This window comes from Phascolarctos cinereus, unplaced genomic scaffold (genome assembly GCF_003287225.1).
Source record: "Phascolarctos cinereus isolate Bilbo 61053 unplaced genomic scaffold, phaCin_HiC Scaffold_4;HRSCAF=312, whole genome shotgun sequence".
Classification (NCBI taxonomy): Eukaryota; Metazoa; Chordata; class Mammalia; order Diprotodontia; family Phascolarctidae; genus Phascolarctos; species Phascolarctos cinereus.
The window spans coordinates 435,160,634-435,184,740 of NW_027555847.1; the positions used below are offsets into that span (position 1 = coordinate 435,160,634).

Genomic DNA, 24,107 nt, shown 5'->3' on the forward strand with positions numbered 1-24,107 from the left:
CATATGTGTGCAAAAATATTTATGGCGACCTTATTTGTGATGACAAAATATTGGAAATTATGGGGATACCCATCATTTGGGGAATAGCTGACCAAGCTGTGTTATGTCAATGCAATTGAATGCTATTCTGCGATAAGAAATGATGAATAGGCAGATTTTAGAAAAAACCTAGAACAATATGTATGAACTGATGCAAAGTGAAATGAGTAGAAACAGGAAAATATTGTACACAGTATAAGCAACATTGTGTGATGATCAGCTATGAATGACACAGCTCTTCTCAGCAACACAATGATCCAAGACAGCTACAAAGGGCTCATGAAAGAAAATGCTATCCACATACAGATAAAGAACTAATAGACTCTGATTGCAGGTTGAAGCATATTTTTTTTCACCTTATTGTTTCTCAGGTTTTTTTTTCTTTTGATCTGTTTCTTCTTCCACAATTGTGACAAATATGGACATATATTTGACATGATAGCACATGTATAAAGTATATCCAACTGCGTACCATTTTCAGAAAAGGGGAGGGTGAAAAATTCGGAATGCAACATCTTGTTAAAATGAAAGCTAAAAATGTTCTTGGTATGCAATTGGTGAAATACCACTAAACCAAATGAAAACAGTAATTTGAGATAAGTATAGAAAAAAAGATTTAAAGATTGAGTCATGATATAGAACAAAAAAAAAAACCTCTTTCCAACTGAAGTTCTCTGATTTAGTAGAGTAATTCAGGACTGCATGTAGGAAATAGTTGCAAGTTATCTAAATATGTTTAGCAGGAGGAGACTCTATCCTCTCATTAAGAAATATATTGGAGCTGCCATCCCTGGCCCATCATGTAGCTACTTCACAGCCTTACCCATTGCATTTGGGAAAAAAACAAAACAAAACACTATCTTCTTTATTTTGCAAATGGTGCAGTTCCACTTTGATTTCCTGAAAGATCATCTGCTTCATTGATCAAGAAAAACTTTACTTGCATGAAGACTATGTATCTGCAGCTTGAAACTTTATTGTAAAACTAGCTACAGAAGAGAGGCAAGGCAAAGTCTTTTGTGCTCTCCTCCACCATCAAAGGAAAGGGAAGAAGGTCTCAGCCAAAAGGCTGGAAGCAGACCCTGGGCTGAAGATTCCAAAAGAGCATTTGAACAATCTCAGAGCAGTTTGGTTCCTCCTCAGGATTTAGATTCCAAGACTTCCATCTCAATTGGAGATAAGAATTTTGAAGTGAAGTTTTATGACCTGGAATCTATAGAAGAACTAGAATGAGGTGCATATGGAATGGTGGAGAAGATGTGACACATGCCTTCTGGGCAGATCATGGCAGTGAAGGGAACTTATGCTACTGTGAATAGCCAGGAAAAAAAGAGGCTACTGATGGACCTGGATATCTCCATGAGCATAGTGGATTGTACTTTCACAGTCACCTTTTATGCTGTGCTCTTCTAGGAGTGCGATATGTGGATCTGCGTGGAACTCATGGATACCTCCCTGGACAAGTTCTACAAAGAAGTCATTGATAAGGGCCTAACAATTGCAGAGGACATCTGTAAAAGCCCTAGAACATCTACATAATAAACATTTTGTCATTCATTGAGATAGTAAGCCATCTGATGGGCTGATCAATATACTGAGCTAAATGAAGATGTGTGGTTTTGGTATTAGTGGTTACCTTGTGGACTCTGTGGACAAAACTGTGGATGCAGGATGAAAACTCTACAATGGCTCCTGAAAAAATAAACCCAGAGCTAAATCAGAAGGGGTACATTTTGAAATCTAACATTTGGAACTGGGAATCACAATGATTGAACTGGCAATCCTTTGTATCCCCTATGTTTCCTGGGGGACACAATTTGAGCAGCTCAAACATTTGATGGAAGCACTATCATGTCAACTACCAGAAGACAAGTTCTCAGCAGAGTTTGTTGACTACCTCACAGTGCCTGAAGAATTCCAAAGAATGGCGAACATGCACAGAACTTATGCAACATCAGTTTTTCACTGTGCATGAATCCAAAGCAACACATGCCACATATTTCATAAAACTGATTTTCAGAAGCTAAAAAACATTGCACTCAATCATTTGGCCATCCTATAAATTAGTGGGTTTAAGGGGTAGAGCTTGTTCACTAAAGCATCAATAGTAAGAAATAAAATATACTGGCTAACATTTACAACAATTTCAGTATCAAAATAAGTAAATATCAATGATCTTAATTATTTTTTAAAGTATCACCAGCTAGATTCATGACATCCCAGTCAGCTAATGACAAGAAAGGTAGGAATACTGGCTTGTCATACCCTAAAGCATATTTATTTTAGAAGAATTAATTGTCATGCAATTACTGAGATTCATTGATTCATTCCACCAAAAATATTAAATACCTATCCTATTAATGGTATCAGGAAAGCAAAAATCAAAATAGGTCCTTTCTTCAAGGAGCATACTTGCTATTGGGCTTGGGGTCATGAAAGACAAGCAAACACACATACATATACATATACATATACATATACATATACATATACATATACATATACATATACATATACATATACATATACATATACATATACATATACATATACATATACATATACATATACATGTACATGTACATGTACATGTACATGTACATATACATATACATGTACATGTACATGTACATATACATATACATGTACATGTACATGTACATATACATACACATACACGTATACGTATACGTATACGTATACGTATATATATATACATATATGTATACATATACATGTGTGTACCTATAATTATGTTCACATATAAATATAAACAACATACAGAAAAATCAAATATATGTTTTGGGGTTGGTGGAATAGGCAATAACAGGAAGAACTGGGAGAGACATAACATAGATTGAAATATTCAGGTTTTGCCTTGAAGAAAAATAGGAATCCTAAGAGGCAATGATGAATAAGGAAAGAATTTAAGCATAAGAGGCAGCCTATGTAAAGACACAGAGCCAAAAGGTAGAGTGTCAGGTACAAGGAATGGCAAGTAGTGTATTTTGACCAGAACATAGGGCTAAGGAGTTATAATATGAAATTGGTCTGAAAAGATCATTTTTTATTTCACCCTCCCCCACATGGAGAAAGGAAGGGGCTCAAAGGGGCAGCAGCTGCAGCATGAGCCCCAATGGCAATGGCCTTGGGCCCTGGGGCAACCTTTGCCTTGAAGCATCACCCAGAACATCCTGCTGTAGGTGAAGAAGCTAATCTCCAAACTTATGTAAGCATGCTATTTGGTAAGTATGATAGTTTTAACTGTTAATGATGAGATGTTGTTTCTCTGTGTAAAGTAATTTGGAAATACATTTAACAAAACTGAAGTCACCTGATTGGTAATGTGTTTGTTTCAAGTTTCAAATTGGTGAACTTTTTTATCAGTAATGTGAAACAACTTTTGATAATTTTGTTACCGCTAAAATAATTTTGCTATTGTCGGTCATTGTTTTAACATGTAAACTTGCCCAAAAGTTTATTTGGGTTTTTTCTTGCTAACAATTTACAATTATATAGGAGTAACCTCTAAGGATTGGCTTTTTACAGCAGGGCAAATTTAAATTTGATATGTAAATCCTGAAAAGTTTTTTCTTAAACTGTGATTAGTGAAACTTGCTGTTTGAGGTAAAAGCTCATAGGATTTTATTTTGAGTTGTCTGATGGAAGATAACAATGCCTCAAAAATCAATAATCCACCATCTGAGAGAAATGCAACAAGCTACTCAGAAAATGTGATACTGGTAGTAAGTCAGCAACAGGGAAAAGTTGAGAGGACAATTTTAGCCTTGGTCTAAGATGGAATCCTCCTGGCTCAGTTTCCCCATTATGTTCCTTTGAAAAGGAATGTTACCCACCTGGCTGTTCCTGAGTCTGACTATGAGGTAGATTTGATACTGCATGGTTGAAAAACTGAATTATGAATCCAAACACAGCTAAGAATGTTTTATCTTGTCATATCTGGATCCTGCAGTCTTTTCTGTCATATTTGTGTCTTCCAGACTACAGGTCATTCACTTACAGTTGGTAGCAAACGGTGGCTACCTGCCAATGTCTCCCCATCATTCCCTGGATGCAGCCTGTGCTCAGCTCCAGTCAACCTCCTTTTTGGGACCTCCTCAGGGCAGGGACAGCTCTACGCTCCTTCCAAAAGGAAGCAGTTTCAGAAGCCAAGAACTTTGCTCCTTACCCCAAAATAATTTAGGTCCCATTTGTTTGAGGGAGGAATGATGAGGATGGGAGCTAGACCCCAAAAAGGAAAAACCCTGGACTTTCCCACATGGCCAAATCTCTGGCATTGGCCTGAGGCTATAATCCCATCAACTGGCCTTTTATTATGGCTACCCAGTCACCCAATTCTGTTACTCTAAACCAAGCCTAGCCCTCCATTGTCTTACCTCCTTATGGCCCCAGGCCGTTACTCACCCTTAATTCTATCTAGGCTCCATTCTCCCTAGGACAAGTGGTCCAGGTCCCAGGAGTTCTATTCACCCCAGCTTACTAGCCACTACCATTCAGATCTCCTCAGAGCTCTCCTCCAGTCACCCCAAACTACTTGGCCACTCCTAGATCCCTCCCACAGTCTTTCAGTTTTTAAGGTCCATCTTGTCTCCATTAAGGTGCTTAGATTCTTAAAATCTAGCCAATAGCTCACTAATGTTCAGACTCCTTAAGAGTCTGCCCAATATGACAGTCATTGTAATAAACCTTGTCTTTGGCTGGAAAAAAAAATAAATAGGGCTCAAGGAATTGATGTGATAGATGTTGGGGAAGTAGAATGAGAAAAAATGGTGACTGATTACACATAAATATTGTGTGATTGAAGAAGGGAAGAGTCAAGGATAATTTTGAAATAAACTCCAATGCAGCTTCATGTCTCAGTAGATCCCTTATGATTACTAGCAGTAATATGAGAATACTAAATAATTCTAGTTGCTCCTTATATTTTGAAACAATTACAAACACTTGTAAGGACTCAAATACTATTACTTAGTGTCTCCCAAGAAAACTGACTTAATCTAAAGTGGAGGGGGGAATCTCGGATAAGATTTCAGACACTCTCAAATAGAACACTAATAATCAAATGTCTCAAAATCATCCCTTAAACAATTCAACTTTTATATTTGGATGGGGAAAGGCATCCAAATTCAACTTGTTACTTTCCCATTAGCATTAAAAACCAAAAATACATATAAGATTATGTATACATAAACATATGTGTAGGGGACAAACATGCTTATGTAGAGGACAGTGAGTACAATGGCTATACTGTAAAAATTATCTGGAAAAAGTGATCATAAAATTTTAGAGCTAGTAGAGACTTTAGAGCTCTAACTTTCCCCAGTATGCAAAAAAAGACTGAGTCCTAGAGAAGTTAGGTGACATTTGCAGTTATAGTCAGTTCTCAATATTCACATATTTAAATTTCACAACCTCAAACATTGCCTTTATTGTTGGTAACCTTATTTTTATTTCTGCATTTTTAACCTTCTGTATTTCTGGCTATGCATAATAGAGAAAAAATGGAAGGCACAATGTGTACAAGTTTGTGGAGTGGCAGACAAATGAAGAAGTAGATACAATGGCTCAGAAAGGTCATCAGGACACTGAAGATGATGACAACAAATTCTCAAGATTGTGTCACTCAGTTTCCACACTTACAAGGTGGGTTTGACCAGGTAAGTAGGGACATTAAGGCTGCTGATTCCATCATCAATTGCAGCTTCAAGGTTAAATATCAGCTAACCTCTACTATGCTTCCATGCTCTGAGACCCTTAAAGATGTCAAATGGCACATGAAGAAGATGAACCTGATGGATAATTTCAAGTTGTTGTATCCTTCATGATATCCAACACTATCCAACATCTATGAAGGACAGAGTGCCATGAACAGGGTTAGGGTTTCACCAGCTTTGTCTTTCAACTGCAGCAACTAAGGACTCAACAGCCTTGGCCTTGGTTTTCAGAAGGTGGCCAACACAGGGGGTTTATAGCAGTGTAGTATATAATACAATGCTCTTACACTGCCATCTGACACAATAGAAGCTAAATTTCAGATTAAAAAAGGTTTTAGTTTAAAGACATTATTTGCTATACAATATTCATGTTTTATGAAAAGTGAATATTATGAGATCAATGTTTATTTTTGTTTTCTTGAGCTGTTAGCTCAAAAGGTCACAGAATTCTAGGATTACTAGTGAGGAAAAAAAATGTTTAGCATGTTAACAATTTTATTTTGTGTACTGCATTTTGTGGGCTTGTGTTAGCATCCAGTCAGTGACTGTGTATATTATCAGTTATAATATTTTGTTATAAAGATTTGTAAGCAGAAAAGCATATTTTCACAATCTTTAGCAAAAGATTGAAGTTTTGGTGATCACAGGAACTTAACCCCCTATTTCCCATATATTCCATGTATCAACATTTGCATTTTTTTTTACTTTTACACCATATTCTAGGAAAGACGCTCCTCCCAAAGTTGAGGATTGACCATATATATATGATTCTGTAGCTGCCTAGTGATAGTGCTAATACCCAGACTTTAAAGCCTGAGCTAGAACAAAGTACATATACACCCTTGAAAAGGCATCAAAATTGCACCCTCCATGTACTAATGTTTACAAGAGCCTTAGTACTTTCATTCTTACACATGTGAATGGAATTACCGTGAAATAAATATAAGCATGGTACAAGGGAAAGAACACCAATTCTTGAGTAAGAAGACATAAGTCTAAATCCAGCCTTTTGATTCTTACTACCTTGCTGAACTTTAACAAATCATTTAACTTTTCTAGGACTTGGTTTCCTCATCTATAAGATGAGTGGTTGAACTAAATGGCCTCTGATGCCTAGGTCTATAATCTTATAATCTTTTCAATATCATGCCATAGTGAGAGCCAGATTTTCTGGATTTAAAAATGTAACTTTCTCAGCATATGGTTCCTTCCCCCTAATCTGCATGCTAGATGGCTGCCTATTTGGTCTCCATCCACCTTGAAGAGCAGCTTGGCCTCTGATGCCTAAGCCTGTGTGATGTAATTTAACTTTTAGAACTTTTAGTATATTATATCCAATTTTTAAACTGGATTAATGAACTAAATGTAATGAAATAACAGCAGTAAAAACAGTGTAGTCTTCTACCTCCTGATGAAATCATTCTACAGCAATTAAAACTGGTCATTTGAATAGAAAGTATTATTACCATTAAAAGGTGTTACCTGTCAAGGTTATACAGAGATTTTATATTCAATTATTCCCTTGACATCATATGACCATTTTGAAAGAAAGGATTGAGGGAAAAGATTATTTCAAATGTGATTTGTTGTCCAGGAGAGAGATTAGAGAAAGAAATTTAAAAGACTCTTGAATACAATGAATCACTGTGACAGTTGATGAAGGAATGAATTTAGGGAATGTAGGACCAAGGGGAAAATATTAGCTTCTCTAAAATTCCTAAAAGTTTGCAAAATAACTACAATCTCTAAAATTAAGGTACAATTATATCTGTGGATAGTTGTGTGGCAGTTTAGTCCTGAATTCATTAAAATGAAATGGAACAATGGAGATATTAAAATGAAAAATGCTCATATTATGTTGTGTTTTCATATAACCATTGTATATTAAAGTACAGTTGTATCTTCCATACTGCATTCAGTTTGGTCACTTCATTTCTAAATATAACATAATAGAAAGAGAAAAGGCCTGGTGAAGGACAAGGAAAATGATTGTAATCATGACTTAGACTAGAGGATGAGACTCCAAAAGAAAATAGATTAAAAAGACTAGACTGATTTACTTTAAAGAGGAAGGAGGTAAAAAGATATATAATAGGAGCATATCAAATGAAGAATAGAATGAAGGTATACCATGAATTCCTCCCTTTTAACCTTTCTTGTAATTCAAGGACACTGAGGAGAAAAAAACAACAACAACAAAGTTTAGTAAGTTTAAGAGAATAAAATAAGGACTTACAGTCCTTAGAAAAGATTCTTATGAATCAGAAAACTTGTTATTCATAACTAGACAACTGGATAAATGAGAAATTAATGTGGGGGGGCAGAGCCAAGATGGAGAAGTAAAAGCAGTGACTTACTTGAGCTCTCCCCCAAAACATCCAAATACATGTAAAAATGGATCTAAACAAATTCTAAAGCAGCAGAATCAAAAAAAAAAAAACAGAGTGAAGCAAATTTACAATCCAAGATAGCCTGGATGGTTTATCAGAAAGGTATATCACACAAGTCTGGGAGAGGAGTGCAGTTTGGCATGGGCATGCAGGCAAAATAGGCCTCAGGGAACCTGGAGCAGGCCTCAGAAGACTGAATCATAGGCAGCTGTGACAGTTTCCAAACTTCTCAACCCATGAATGCCAAAGACAACATAGAAGGTCAGTGGGAAAAGCCTGTGACTGCAGTGAGGGAGAAGCGTGGTTCCAGCCCCAGTCCCTGAGGTTGTAGCAGCTGCTTACTGAGTTTCTTGTCCACACACTTAGGGGGAATTGAGTGGCTGATTAGTGGGGATTGCAGTGATCTCTTTGCTGGCGCTGAGGCAGTATTCTCTTGCTTTGCCTGTGCTAGAATCTGAGTCATAGTTCTGCGTGGCGGTCCTGGGGTGAGGAGGAGTGCTGTTGTGGTAGAGCTTGTAGTGGTAATGGAGAGAAATCCTATTCTGTTTCAAGGCACAGAAGAGTGCTTGTGGTAACTCATAGACCAGAGCACAGGCCAAGAAAGGAATAAACAACTCACCCCTTATCATACCACCTTGGAAGAACTGAAAATTTACAGATCCCTAGAAGTCTCTCTAAAAACAGCTGCACAAAACCCCTGAAGCTTGGGACAGTGCATTGTACACACTGGAAGCAGACCACTACTTTAACAAAGAGTTTATAACTCAAGCAATTGACTGGGATCATGAACAAAAAGTTTTGACAAGTTCAAAACAGAGAACAGGATAAATGGTGGGTGGGATAGGAGTAAGGGAAATATAGTTAGTTTTTCACAACATGACTACTGTGGAAGTGTTTTGCATGACTACACATGTATAACTTGTATTGAGTTGCTTGCCTTTTCATTGAGGGTGGGTGGGGAAGGAGGAAAGTAGAAAATTTAGAATCCAAAGTTTTAAAACATGTGTTAAAAATTGTTTTCACATGCAACTAGGAAATAAGAAATTCAGGAAATGGGGTATTGAAATCTATCTTGCCCAACAGGAAAATTGAAGGGGAAGGGGATAACAGAAGGTGGGGGAGAGATAAAAGGGAGAGCAGATTAGGGAAGAGATATTCAGAATGCATGCCATCTTTGGGGGAGGTGCAAGATGGGATGAAAATTTGCAACTCAAAATCTTGTGGAAATGAATGTTGAAAACTAAAAATAAATAAATTCAAATGAACTGGAAAAAATAAATTAATTTCACTTCTTTGTGCCTTCATTTACACTTCTTTGAATCAGAATCACAGAATTGTAGAGCCAGATAATTTATTCATTATCTTAAATATAACGAAAATGTAAGCCAACGGTAAAGACAGTGTTTCACCTTTTTCATAGTAAAAAGCTGGGACAAAAACACAGGTCTCCTCAATCCTAGTCCTTTTAATTATTAAAATTTTTAGCATGTATACTCTATTTTCTTTATTATAATGAAAGTATTCATGTTTATAATAACATTCATTTCTATAATACTTGAAGGCATTCAAAGCACTTTGTGTATGCCATGTCATTTGATCCTTGTTAAAACCCAGAGAGATAGGTATAATAATTATCCTTATTTTACATGTGAAAATTTGAAGATGAGAGAGGTTAAATGAGTTGTCCAGGATCTTATAGATAAGACAAGTTTGAGGAATGATTCAAACTCAGATTTTCCTGAATCTTCTTCTTATATTGTATCCACTGTGTAACCTACCTGAGTGCTATTTTATTGTATGTTCTCTTTTTCAGTTTTTTTTTTTGCCCCTTGAAGTATATTCATTGAACAGCTATAGCTTTATTTTTCCTCAATATAATTAGGTTATTTCATAAATTATTCCTCAATTACATGCAAATGATTTTAACCCTTCCTTTTAAAAACTTTGAGTTCCAAATTTCCCCTCCTTTCCCTTCATCCTCCTTTAGAAGGCAAGCAATTTGATAGATTATGTATGTGAAGTCAGTAATCATATTTCCATATTAGCAATGTGGTAAAACAAAAACAAAAACAAAAAGCAGGCAAAAAAAAATAAAGCTAAAGAAGATATGCTTCTATCTGCATACAGACTCCATCAATTCTTTTTTCTGGAGGTGCACAGCATTTATTTCATCACAAGTCTTTCATAATTATCTTGGATCATTGTATTGATGGGCATAGCTAAGTCATTCATAGTTGATCATTTTACAATATTGCTGTTACTGTGTATAATGTTCTCCTGGTTCTACTCACCCCACTTTGCATCAGTTAATATAAGTATTTCCAGGTTTTTCTGAAACCATCCTGCTCATCATTTCTTACAGCACAATAGTATTCCATAAAATCACATAACACGTCTATTCAGCTACTCCCCACTTTATGGGTATCCCTTCAATATCCAATTCTTTGGCACCACAAAAAGAACTACTATAAATATTTTTGTATATATAAATCTCTCTCTCTCTCTCTCTCTCTCTCTCTCTCTCTCTCTCTCTCTTCTCTCTCTCTCTCTCTCTCTCTCTCTCTCTCTCTCTCTCTTCTTCTCTCTCTCTCTCTCTCTTTCTCTCTCCCCCTCTCCCTTTGGCCATAGTTCCAAATTACTTTCCAGACTCGTTACATGAGCTCATGATTCCACTAAAAGCGTATTAGTATCCCGATTTTTACGCATACTTGTCAATCATTTGTCACTTTCCTTTTCAGTCATATTCGCCAATCTGATAGGAGTGAAGTAGTACCTCAAGGTTGTTTTGATTTGTATTTCTTTAATCAGTAGTGATTTAGATACTTTTATATGTATGACTAGATAGCTTTAACTTTTTTCTGAAAACTACCTGCTCATGTCATTTTACCACTTATCAATTGGAAAATGAATCATACTGTTATATATTTGACTCAGTTCTCTATATATCTGAGAAATGAGTACTTTATGAGAGAAACTTGCTTTATTTTTCCTCCTTAGTTTCTTGCTTTCCTTCTAATATCGGCTACATTGGTTTTGTTTTTGCAAAAGCTTTTTGATTTGATGCAACAAAATTATTGATTTTACATCTTGTAATGTTCTTTATTTCTTGTTCAGTCACAAATTCTTCTCTTATGCATAGATTTTACTGGCAAAATTTTTCATGCTCCTCTAATTTGCTTTTAATATCATCATTTTTGTATAAATCTTTTACATACCCATTTTGATCTCATCTGGTATATGGTGTGAGATGTTGATATATACCTAGTTTCTGCCAAGTTGCTTTTTAGTTTTCCCAGTAATTATTGTCATATAGTGAGTTCTTGTCCCAAAAGGATGGGACTTTGAATTTATAAAGCACTGGATTCTTGTCATCATTTATTACTATGTCTTCTGTACCTAATACAGCACTCTACTTATTATCCAGTACCAGATTGTTTTGATGATTACCATTTTGTAATACAGTTTGAGATATGATACTACTAGGCCACCTGCCTTCACATTTTTTTTTCTATTGATTCCTTTGATATTCCAAATTTTGTTCTTCCAGATGAATTTTATTATTATTTTTCTATCTCTATGAAATAATTTTATAGTAGCTTGACTGGTATGGCACTGAACAAGTAAATTAATTTGGGAAAATTATTATTTTTATTTTATTGGCCTAGCCTACCTATAAATAATATATCTCCAATTATTTAGATCTGATTTCATTTGTGTAAAAAAGTATTTTTAATTGTGTTCATATAGTCCCTGGATTTGTCTTGATAGGTAGACCACCAAGTATTTTAAATTTTCTGTAGTTATTTTTATAGACTTTGTCTCATCTTGTGGGACTTGATTTGTAATATATAAGTGTTGATAATGTACATTGGTTTATTTTATAATATGCAACTTAGCTAAAAGTTGTTCATTGTTTTAACTAGTATTTCAGTTGATTCTTCAGTATTCTCCAAGTGTACCATCATGTAATGTGCAAAAAGTGATGATTTTGTTCCCTCATTGACTATTCCCTATTCATTTAATTTCCTTTTCTTCTCTTATTGCTAGAGCTATTATTTCTAGTATAATATTGAATAATAGTTGTAAAAATAGTCATCCTTTCTTTACCCCCAATCTTATTGTTGTTTCTGTGATTTGTTTTGACTTCATTTTTTTTAGGATTAGATAATTTGATTTCCAATTAATTAAAAAATCTACGTATCTGTTGGCCCTGTTGAATGTAATTTTTATTTCATTATAGTCAGAAAAGGATACATTTAATAGGATTGCTTTTCTTAATTTGGTAGTGAGATGTTTTATGCTCTAATACATTTTTGTGTGTGTGTGTATGTGATGGTGCTATGTACAGCTTTCCCCATTCAATTTTCTCTAGAGGTTCATCATATCTAATTTTTCTAATATTCTCTTTATGTCCTTAATGCCTTTCTTATTTATTTTTTGTTTAGATTTATCTAGTTCTGAAAGGGAAAAGTTGAGGACCCCTACTAGTAAAATTTTACTGGTTATTTCCTCTTGTAAATAATTTAACTCTTCCTTTAAGAATTTTGAAAGCTTTGCCATTTGTTGCATGTATGTTTAATATTGACTTTGCTTTGTTGTCTATGGTACCTTTTAGCAAAATGCAGTTTCCCTGCTTATTTTTTATTTCTCTTTTTTTTTTTCAGTTAGGCAATGGAGTTAAGTGACTTGCCCATGGTCGCACAGCTAGTGAGTATTATGTGTCTGGGGTCGGATTTGAACTCACATCCTCCTGAATCCAGGACGGGTGCTCTATCCACTGTGCCACCTTGCTGCCCTGATGTTTTTTTTTTAATTTAAATCTGCTTGTCCTTTTGCTATGTCTGAGATAATGATTGCTCCCCTACTTTTTTGTTTTGTTTTGTTTTGTTTTGTTTTGTTCAGCTGAAGTATAATAGATCCTGTCACAGGTACTTATTTTTATTCTGTGAGTGTGTCTCTGTTTCAAGTATATTTCTTGTAAACAACATACTGTTTCATTCTGGAATTTAAACCATTCTCTTATCTGCTTCCATTTTATAAATGAGTTTATCACACTTATTTTCACAGTTATGAATACTCCATTCTACTTTTGCCTAGATTATCCTGTTCTCTCTATCCCTTTTTTTTAATGCTGTCCCTCCTCAAAAGTCTGTTTAACTTCTCACCACTTCCTTCCTCAATCCTCCTTGCCTTCTATTAGCCCCCTCCTTTTTAATCACCTTTCCCTGCTACTTCTCCATTGGATAAGATAGATTTCTATATGCAGCTGAGTGTTTGTATTATTCCCTCTTTGACCCAATTCTAATGAGAGTAAGGTTAAAGCTTCCCTACCACATCCAATTTCAATTTCACTTTCTGGATATAAGATATTGGGACCGTTTCCCTTCATAAATTTTTGAAATGTTATGTGTAGCCTGTTTCTTTGATTTCAGGCAGGCCAATTAATTATCTCTCCTCAATCTATTTTCCAGGTCAATTGCTTTTCCAGTAAGAGTTCACATTTTCTTCTACTTATTTCATTTTTTTTGTTTTATTCTTTCTTAATGTTTCATCAAATCTTTAGCTTCCACTTGCCCAACTGTAATTTTTAAGGCATTATTTTCTTTATTAAGGTTTTGTACCCCTTTTCCATATAATCAATTTTACTTTTAAAGAGTTCTTCTTTTTTGGTGTATTTTTCTGCCTCTTTTGCCATTTGGCCAATTCCATTTTTTAAGGTGTAATTTTCTTCAATATTTTTGTACCTCTTTTGGCAAGCCATTGGCACTCTTTTCATAATTTTCTTATCCTAATTCAGTTTTCTAATTTTATAATTTCTTTTTCCAATTTTTCCTCTACCTCTTTTATTTGATTTTTCAAATTCTTTTTGAACTCTTCCAGAAATTTTTGTTGAGTTTGTATCCAAACAATTTTTTCTTGAGACGTCGCTTGTAGCTAGTTTGACATCGTTGTCTTTTTCTTTTTTTGTGTCTTGATCTTCCCTGTGACCATGGTAGCCTGTTGTTGTCGGCTTCTTTTGTTGTTTTTGTTGTTGTTTGCTCATTTTTGCAAACTATTTCTTGATTTTTAACTTTATGTTAAAGTTGGACTGTGCTACTGGAATGGAGTGAGGAATGTACTAACGTTCAGTGTTTTTGTGCTGCCATTTTCATAGCTAGTTGTGAGGTTATGTAAGTTTTTGGTGCTTCCAGTGTGGTATGACATAAGGAGAGGTATGGTCACTGCTTTCCTGGACTGTTCTCTGGTCTTTACTGTGAAAAGAATTCTGATTTTTGTAATAATAATATGATATGTGTAATGAATATACTAATATACTAATAGATTAGATTTTTTAGAATTGCCTCTCTTGTGAGAGAGCTCACAACATAGCTTAAAATTATCAGTCAAACTTTGACAAGGCTCACAATTAGTGGCATCCTTCTGCCTGTGTACCTGAAGTGAAGTGAATTAAAGATTGTAGAACCTAATCTACTCACAGAATTGTGGTCCTATGACCAACCAAATAATGACTACCAAGGACTCGAGCAATATTGCTCCCACGGGACTCCAGAAGTGTTGTATTTTCTTCCATTGTGGGTTTGTCATTGGGAAATTATTCTAACCTTGGGAATGATTGTTTGTAATCCACCTTCCCCCCTCTCTTCCCACTTGTGATTTATGTATATAATCTTATTTATGTATATAATTCTGACCAGGAGAATTCCATTTTTTTATACATCTGTTCTTCATAATGAAACTAATTAATTAACAGGCTACCTGATTACCAGCACTTTGTCTCTGGCCTACTATTTAATCATTCTCAGGTTACACAGTGGCTCAGTAAAATCCGGTTAACATTACCAAGGATAGAACCTTGTTCCCCTTTATCTCTAAGTGTTAGTGCTCCTCTTGGCTCTGGAATTGTGACCAGGGCTCTGCTCCTTTGCGGCTGTAAGCACTAGTGCTCCATTCTGCCTTGGAACTGAAACCAGGGTCACTGCTCCCTTGTAAACAACTACTCTTTTCTGCCCTACAATAGTGAAGAAGTCTCCTGCACTCCTGCACCTGCAAGGGTTAGTGCTCCTCTTTCTCACCAGTTGTCCCACCCCCTCACCCTCTGTGGCCTGAGAGCTCTTGAAGCAGAGACTTCTACTCTTGCAGCCACCCTCCAAGCCTGTTGCTGGTGTTGCAGAGGAGATGTTGCCAGGGTCTGTGTTCAAAGCTGACTACTATCCCTGTGACCTCCTAACAAGTATGGTTTTTAAAGAAGATTGCATTTTCTTATACAAATTGCATACATATATAATAACATCTGCCATTTCTCCCTATTTGAAGACTAATATATTGTAGTGGAAAGAGTATGAGCAGGAAGTCAGGAGACCAAAGCTCTAGTCCTGACATTGTCATTAACTAGTTGTGTGGTAGTGAAGTTATTCATTTTCCTGAACATTGGTCTCATCATTTATGCTATAAGGGAATTTTAATGGATCGTCCATAAGATTTACTCTTTCTTTAAATTGTGATTCCATCACCTATGATAATACAGGGGGAAATGGAAGAAACACTAAAAAAGATAAATGGGTAATCAAGATGTAATTTTGAATTAGATTGGGATACAATATGTAATGCCTTCTATTTTTATAGTGTTTCATGTTTTTATAAACACTTTCAAATATGTTGATGTTGTTCTTCAGTTATATCTGACTTTTCTTGACCCAACTTGGGATTTTCTTGGCAAAGATACTGAAAGGATTTGCAATTTCCTTCACAATTAATTTTACAGAAGAGGAAACTGAGGCAAACATGATTAAGTGTCTCGCCCAGTGTCAAACAGCTAGTAAGTGTCTGAGGCTAGCTTTGAATTCAGGTCTTTATGACTCTAGTCCCAATGTTCTATCTATTGTGCCACCCAGTTGCCTTATTTTTAAGATCTACCTTCCTATTTGTGCTTTCCTTGGGCTAGAGTTAAATTGTGTATATATTTTTTGAGAACTCTTTGAGAAAAATTAAGGGGTTTGACACAGCAGAACATTTGGGAGAAACAAGCACAGGGCACTTTAAAAAAATTGTAGTTTATAATTATTAACTGTCAATAATTTTCCTCAGAAATTAGACATTATTTCTTCTATAAATAAAAACATTTTGTGTGTTAATAATCCTCTAACAGAATGATAACTTGTATTTATACAGTGCTTTATAATTTTCAAAGCACATTTCCCTATATTTTTACAGTTGATCCTTTCAACAAAATTATAAAGATTTTCATTTTACAGATGAGGAATATGATACCCAGAGAGTTAATTGAATTACCCAAATTCACACACTTTAAGTGGCAGAGCTATGATTCAAGCTCAAATCATATAACTCCAAGTCTTGCACTTTAAACAGATAGGATTAGAATAAATAAACTCAAGACCTGTTTCAACTCCAAATTTCTATAATTCTCTGCAATAACATACTTAGAAAAATATGGAAGCAATGGTGGAGAGACATAGAAAGAGAAAGATGTATTTGGATAATTAGTAATCTGAATGTTACAGAACAATATGAGTCATCTTCTGATTCTAAAGATTAGAATTGCTTTCTAGCATTTGTCATCCATTCCATGACCCCTGCATTAATTGCCCTGCAAACTTTTGACCCTGATCCACTTCATAAAGTAAAATATGAAACTACTTACATTTCTCTTTTGTATCAAGCAAGATGTTATTCTTCCTTCATAAAGAGATATACCAGTTATATAAAAAGAGATCTTTGAGTCTTGAAATATTAATCTCTGTTGGTGCTTTGGATTATTATTCTCTCTCTCATGCTACATAGGAAAATGCTATTTGCTATGTTATCAAGAACAGAAAAAATTCTCTCTCTCTCTCTCTCTCTCTCTCTCTCTCTCTCTCTCTCTCTCTCTCTCTCTCTCTCCTTTTCTCCCTTTCTCCCCCTCTCCCTCCCTCTCTCTTTCTCTCATCACATTTTGAAAATATCATCTCAGAAAATAGATTTCTAAAAGTATGTTGTATTACAAGGGGAAAATGTCTGAAAAAGTAAATTGGAGTTCTTCCTACATGTTATCCACCTCCTCCTTCATGCCATACACCACACTGTACTGTATATCAGAAAATTTACAGATGTGCTACTTTATCTCCTGGGTCAATCAATCAACAAACATTTATTAAATGCTTTATGTGTCATGCATTGTGCCAAAGACTGAGGATACAAAGAAAGACTAAAAGTTTTAAGCTCACACTCATGACCTTTTCCTACATGAATACAAAATGAATGTATTTTTCTTTCATTGAATTATCACTTTACTTGAAGAACAAGGATTTTATTAATGTGTTCTACCCCTGAGAGGTTTTTTTTTCTTTTTTTTTATATAGTTGATTTTAAGTGGTGTATTTTAAAATTCTGTCTATTCAGAAATAAAAAAAATAATACATGGAACATTAAATGGCCAGTTAACTGATAAATTTGTGAGGAGATAGGGGACTCTGAAAGAATAAGGTATTGATTTTAAAATAAAAAACATGGTTGACTTGAGTTTTACTACTTTTTGAAACAAACTAGGATTCACAAAGTGGAACATATGTTTAGAGATATGTATTTGATCAAGGCAAATATATATAGTTTTCTGGATTACAAAAAATCAAAGGGATAATAGCAGAAAGTACACTGATGCAATGAATACCACAAGTGCATGGTGGTCTGTTTGTGACAGATTCCAAACTTGAGAACTGTCAGGAAATCAAATAAACCAGGTTACCTGGTTTACTAAGCTGAAATCTTTCTTTGACTTCTTCATTACTTGCTATCATTGAAGATTAGTGGCATTTCATCCTCCTATTCAAATATCAGTGTATTGCTCTTACTTCTAAGATCAAGTATAAACTACTTTTCTTGGCATTTAATGTTTGGGCCCTTCCTCAACTCTGGTTATGCTAAAACTCAGATTGAATGCTGCCTTCTAAGATTGTCCCTTCTACAGTTGTTTTTTAAGTATTCTCCATGCACTTTTTATGTAAAAACTTATGTATATATTGTTTTTTCACTTAGAATATAGATGCTTGAGATCAGGGAATGTATTATTATTATTATTATTTTAATTGGTATCCTGAACGCATAGCACATTGCCTGTTAAATCACTGTATTAATGATTGTGAGTTGGTTAAAGGGGTGGACATTTCTTCTCATCTAATAACCTAAAATATAAAAAAGCAGAAAGTTTTCACTAATTTTCTCAAAAAACAAGGACAAATGGATATTACAACAAGACTTATAAATGCTCATAGATAATTTTATAATTGTTGTTTTATTATCAATCACACTTAAGTATTTAGGTAACTAGGTACAGATTTTTTTAAAACTTTCTCTTTCAGGAAGGGATACCACAGTATCTTTTCTTTTTATGTAGAAGTAAGGTAATTTCTTCCCATGCCTCTACTTCTTAAGGTACTAATTCTTAAAATACCTTGTAAAAGTACATATTAAGCAAAGAGTTGAATGAGAAGGCTAGAGAAAAGAGGAAGTGCCTTGGTTGTTGTCAGGTGATATGAAGGAGAGAGATGAGAGAAGAAATAAGTTGATATAGTGAGAAGCAAACAGACAAAGGGTGTCAAAACACTGGGGGGGGGAAGCCTATACTGTGCTTTGAATGCTGATATGAGTCAGCCAGTGTGAAAGGGTTTTGAGGAAGAATGTAATATTACAGAATGAATGTAGGCACTATAGAGGAGTATTTTGAAGTCTGAATTCCTAGTCAATAACTAAAAGTGAAATGAAAGAGAAGTCAGTGAGAATCTGATTGCCAGATCTTTGAGTGAGACTTAAAGCTTGAAACACAAGAATTGGATTTCATATTCTTTACTAGTACAATGTAAAAGATTCAATTTGTTTAAATGTCAGTTGAGAGGAAAGAATATAAAATGGTCACAAATTCCACACTTAGGAATCTGGAGAGTTTATGGTACCTCTTTCAGTGACAGGAAAATGAGTTTGGAAGGAGAGTTGTGATGAGAAGATGAGTAATTCAGTCTTCCCCACTTTCCTTTTTACATATGCTTATCTCATTTTCTGCTTTACATCCAGGGCAATGCTCATATGAAACATAGTGAAGGCTATCAAAACATGGCCTCCTCTACGGTTCTGCCTGTCAGTTGTTTTCTATAGCAGCCGTTCAGTTCTCTTTCCTTCTATGGCAATATTTACGATTCATGAGTCTGGAGGTTAAGCAAGCAAGTGCTTGCCTATGTGCTGTAAATTAAAGTTGTCTGTATAGAATTCATTACTCTAGTTTCACACACTCCAGAAAAAAATATGCTGTCATTGTCTGTGTCCTTCGCAGTCTGGGGCTGATGTGTAACAGCAGGTGCCTTTGAAAGAAATGTTGTTGGCACTTGTAAAAGCTGGCTCCCTAAAGCTGCGTCCTTTTTGCTTAGGGAAACAACATTGTTTCTTTTGATGCCAGTCTGTCAGGAGGGTTCCTTGCTGAACCACTAAGGAAAACTGAGTGGCATCACATGAAAAAGACTTTAGAAGTCTGGCTTGACTGGAGGGGCTGTGAACATCACAGGTCAATGATCACATTTAGCAAGAGTCTCCTTAATTACCTGTCTTTGAATAAACCTGATGCACACAGGATCTCTGTTCCTCCCCTGGTTCCTACTTTAAAGATGAAATCAGGTATATTTTAAAAACCCTGAAGCTCCATCTATAATTGATATTCGCACTTCTGCTTGCGAGCATTATAATAATCCTAGTGGTCACCACAGAGGAAAGAAGGCAGAGTTATTATTGCTAATAATAATAATAATAATACTTATTATTATTAAGTTTAATCAATTGGTTCATCATATTTACATTTCTTTGATATTTGTAGAGTCCTGTGATAACTCTGCTACGGGTACTTCTTCCAATGAAGGAGATCATAATCTCATCAAAACCTAGGATATGGTTTATATAGTTTCTAGGGGGGGCATCAAAAACCGTAATTACCTGGTGGTAAACCCAGAGTTGACCTCTGTGGCTAGTCTTATCCCTAGGTGCCAGTCTGTTATGGGCTGCATGTTCAAAGCCTTGGTAGTTTGCTATGGTGTTCCAGGAGTTGTATTCTTTGGCATAGCTTTCCAGAAATCATAGTCTCTTCAATTTTACTGTGCAACATCTTAAGTAGGACTTTATTAGAAGAATTTTAGGGAAAAAAATCCTAACAGATAGTGACACATTAGGAAGACTGCTTCTTTTACAGTTAGAGGACATAGGTCTTTAATTTTAGGTTGAATTCTTACTTATGTGACCTGTGACAATTCATTTTACTTTTCTGGGCTTCCAGGACCTACAGCTTCATCTTTTTTAAAATGAGACTTTCAAAGTCTCATAAAGTGAACTTTCAGAGGTGTCAAATTTGCAGCAGTCCCACACAGAGGTACATGAGTGCACGCATGCACTCACACACACACACACACCCCTCAAGAATGTAGACAGTGCCAGATTAACATTCAATTGGGAAATGTTTAACAAACTGAAAATACAATAAAACATAGGTAGTGTTAATTTGTGGTTTTCTAAGTCAATATACAGTTTGTAGGCAATTTATTTATTTATTTTTTAGTTTGACCCAAATGACTAGATGATCTTTAAGGTTTCTTTACAACTGTAAATCTACAATCCCATAATTGTAATTAATATTTTTGTAGCAGTATTCAGTTTATAAACTACCTTCCTCAAGTGTCATCTTGTTTGGTCTTCATGACAACCCTGTAGTATACATCAAAAGAGATGTCACTTTTTCCATTGTAAATTTATGACCCAAAAAGTAAAGTGTTTTGACAAAGGGCACACAGTAAGTAATGTGAAAGATGATATTAGGACATAAAGATTCTGGCCCCTAGTCCAGTATTGCGTCTCTCAGAGTAAAATATATACCTCAGCACTATAGACTGAGGAGGGTTTATATTCATATAAAATTCAGTATCTCTTCCAATTGAAAATATCATAGAAGTACAACTCAGTATGATTTCATTTTGGAACTTCTAATTGCTAATGATATGAAAGATAAGGGTTTATAAATAGTGATATTCATTTAACATGGTGACCTGAAAATAGCTAATCCTTTTGGTAAACTTGAATCTTATTTCCTTTGCAAAACCTCACTTTGCCTTTATCTTTCATCTATCAAAGGAAGAAACCTCCAAAAAATATTTTCCAGGAAGATTTGTGTGTAAATTTTTTTTCTAAGCTGATAAGTGTGCATTCAGAAATCTAGGTTCTTTTGATCTTGGATTTTTGACCAGGAAAACAACGTGTAAATACTTAAGCTTGGGTACTTTCTAGTTAGCTTACAAAATTTTAGAATGTAAAGGGGCTAAAGAGGCTAAAGACGGCAGATTAGTTAACACAGTAGTTCACATCTATAGCCATCACTTCTGTTCACGAGGACTCTCAAGTAGAAATGTTCATAGCATTAATAATATTATATCTCTCATTTGTAGTCTGTGGCCAGTCCCCAAAACTAAACTGGAAAGTGATAGTGGTTAGGGGAGGGAATTGTTTGGAATTATCTGATTGTCTTAACAGCCTGAAACTTGTTTTCAATTAGTTGGGGGCAGGAGTAGCAGAGATGGAGTTGTTTGTCAGGACAGAAGTTCAACAATTAGGGTGCCAACCATGAAATCATTAATTTCCTTCCCTTTTCAAAACTTATTGGGGCTATTGTATAAACCCAGCTAGATAAAAGAAAGGATTAAAACATCTTTTATAAAGCTACCTACTGATTTTTTTTTCCATTTTGGAACGACAATCAATCTGTAATGAAATGTTATTATGAGAAGAATTGGGTGATTACAACAAATTATACTAGTCAAAAATAACATATAGAAAAACCAAAGATTTCTCCAATATCCATATCCTTTCCATGATCAGAGAGGAAGAGGAAAATGTGTAACTTTTCAATAGTTTTGTATTACACAAGTAGAGAAAAATAATAATATGATCTCTTGTGAAAAGTGAAATGTCTGTTTAAAGTTGTTGTTTTCTCTTCCCTACTTCCTGAGAGAAAGCTATGATCCTGAGTTAGAATGTTTTCAAACTAGTCTATGTTCCACAATGATTGCCTCATTGTTTTCTCCTTAAAAAGTCTTTACCAAAAAAGTGGGAATTCTTAAGAATCATGGAATTGGGGGTTGGGAAAAAATCCCTAAGAGCAAATTGTCCTATTAATAACTGCACAAGGATCCCTACTACAACCTATGAGACAAATAGTCATTAAGCCTTTGGATATTTGTTCAGTTGAAAGGTAACTCCCTTCTGTCAAAAGGCAGCCAAGTCTACTTATGAAAATCTCCAATTGTTAGAGAGTTTTTCTCTCCATGTCGAGCCTAAATTCTCAAACATAACCCACATGCTGTTCCTAGTTCTGCACTCTGGAACCAAACAATTCTAACTACTTTTCATCATGATAGCTCTTCAAATACCTGAAGACGTATCATATCTCTCTTAATACTTGACATTCCTAAGCTAAACATTACCAGTTCCTTCAATTTAAATGGCATTGTTTCAAATCTAATTAATATTACTGTTTGTTTGTTATTGTTTATTGTTCATTTGTTTTGAGTCTTGTCTTGACTTTTTGTGACCCCATTTGGTGTTTTCTTGACAAAGATGTTGGAGTGGTTTGCCATTTCCTTCTCCATCTCATTTTATAGATGAGGGAAATAAGGCAAACAGGGTTAAGTGATTTTCCCAGGGTCACACAGCTAATAAGTGTCTGAAGCCAGATTTGAACTTAGGAAGATGGGTCTTCCTGACTCTAGGCCTGATGCTCTATTCACTGCACCACCTCGCTACCCAAAATCATTATTTGCCCTATTCTAAATGTTTCCCTATATATCATTGTCCTTCCTAATGTGATGATTATTGGATCATATGAAGTATGATTTGAATGCTTTCAATCTTATAAATGCCTGGGAGAATACCTATTGGAATGTTCCATCCTCTCTTCAGAGCACACATATATTCCAAGAACTGAGATCTATTTTGTAGTTTCTTTTAACATTAAAATATTAATTTAGTTTGATGAAGACAAACTGAGTCCAGAATATTACTTCTCTTGACTGGGATACCATGGCACTCTCAATGAAACTTAAGATCAAAACATTTTTTTATAATTTTGTTGCCATAAAACACTCTTAGCTTGAAACTTAACTATCCCAAGATTTTTTTTCAGATAAAGTGCAATTTAACTACATTTTACCAATATTGTACTTATGAAGTTGATCATACAACTTCAACACAGTAATTTAATCCGTAATTATATTTTCTTATAATCAGCCAGAAATTCTACCTTACAAACATGTTTTTGAATACTTATTTGGTCATCCAATCTGTTATTTTTCCCTCTTGCCAATATGACACTTATGAATTTGATAAGGGCACCATGTACACCTTTACATAAAGTTATTGAAAAATTGTTGAACATCGCAGAGCTAAATGCAGATTCCTGAGGTACTCTCCTAAACATTTTCTGATTTGGGAATAAATTATTAATGACTCCTCTTTGAGTCTAGCCAATACTCAATTCCAAAACATAATATATTTTAGCCCAATTTTTCCCCTGGGGAGGACAAACTTTATTTCACTCCTATAGAAAATGGAGATGTAAGGAAATCTCCCTAATGACGGAAAGAGATAGGGAAATATATAAAGTACTCAGAGTGAGTCCAATGTTTTGGGGAGGCCCTCTTCAATCCCCAAGCTCTCTCTGAGAGCTTGGAGTCCCCTTTCTCCATTTTTTTTCATTAGAATATACATTAGAGGACCTTTTCAAATACTTCGGAAGACATGTCTTCTAACATGTCCATACTGTGAAGGATTTAGAAATATTTAAAAGACAGAAGAAAAAAAATAACTTGAACTATTTGTGTATGGAGGGGGAGTAAATGGTAGCTTTACCTATGTACTTTAATAGTTATCA

General features: G+C 35.1%; 1 pseudogene; it reads left to right on the forward strand.

The window, feature by feature from the left end:
- The first annotated feature begins 1,123 nt into the window (after nt 1–1,123).
- Nucleotides 1,124–2,066, forward strand: LOC110214723 (dual specificity mitogen-activated protein kinase kinase 6 pseudogene; annotated as a pseudogene).
- The last annotated feature ends 22,041 nt before the right edge of the window (nt 2,067–24,107 follow it).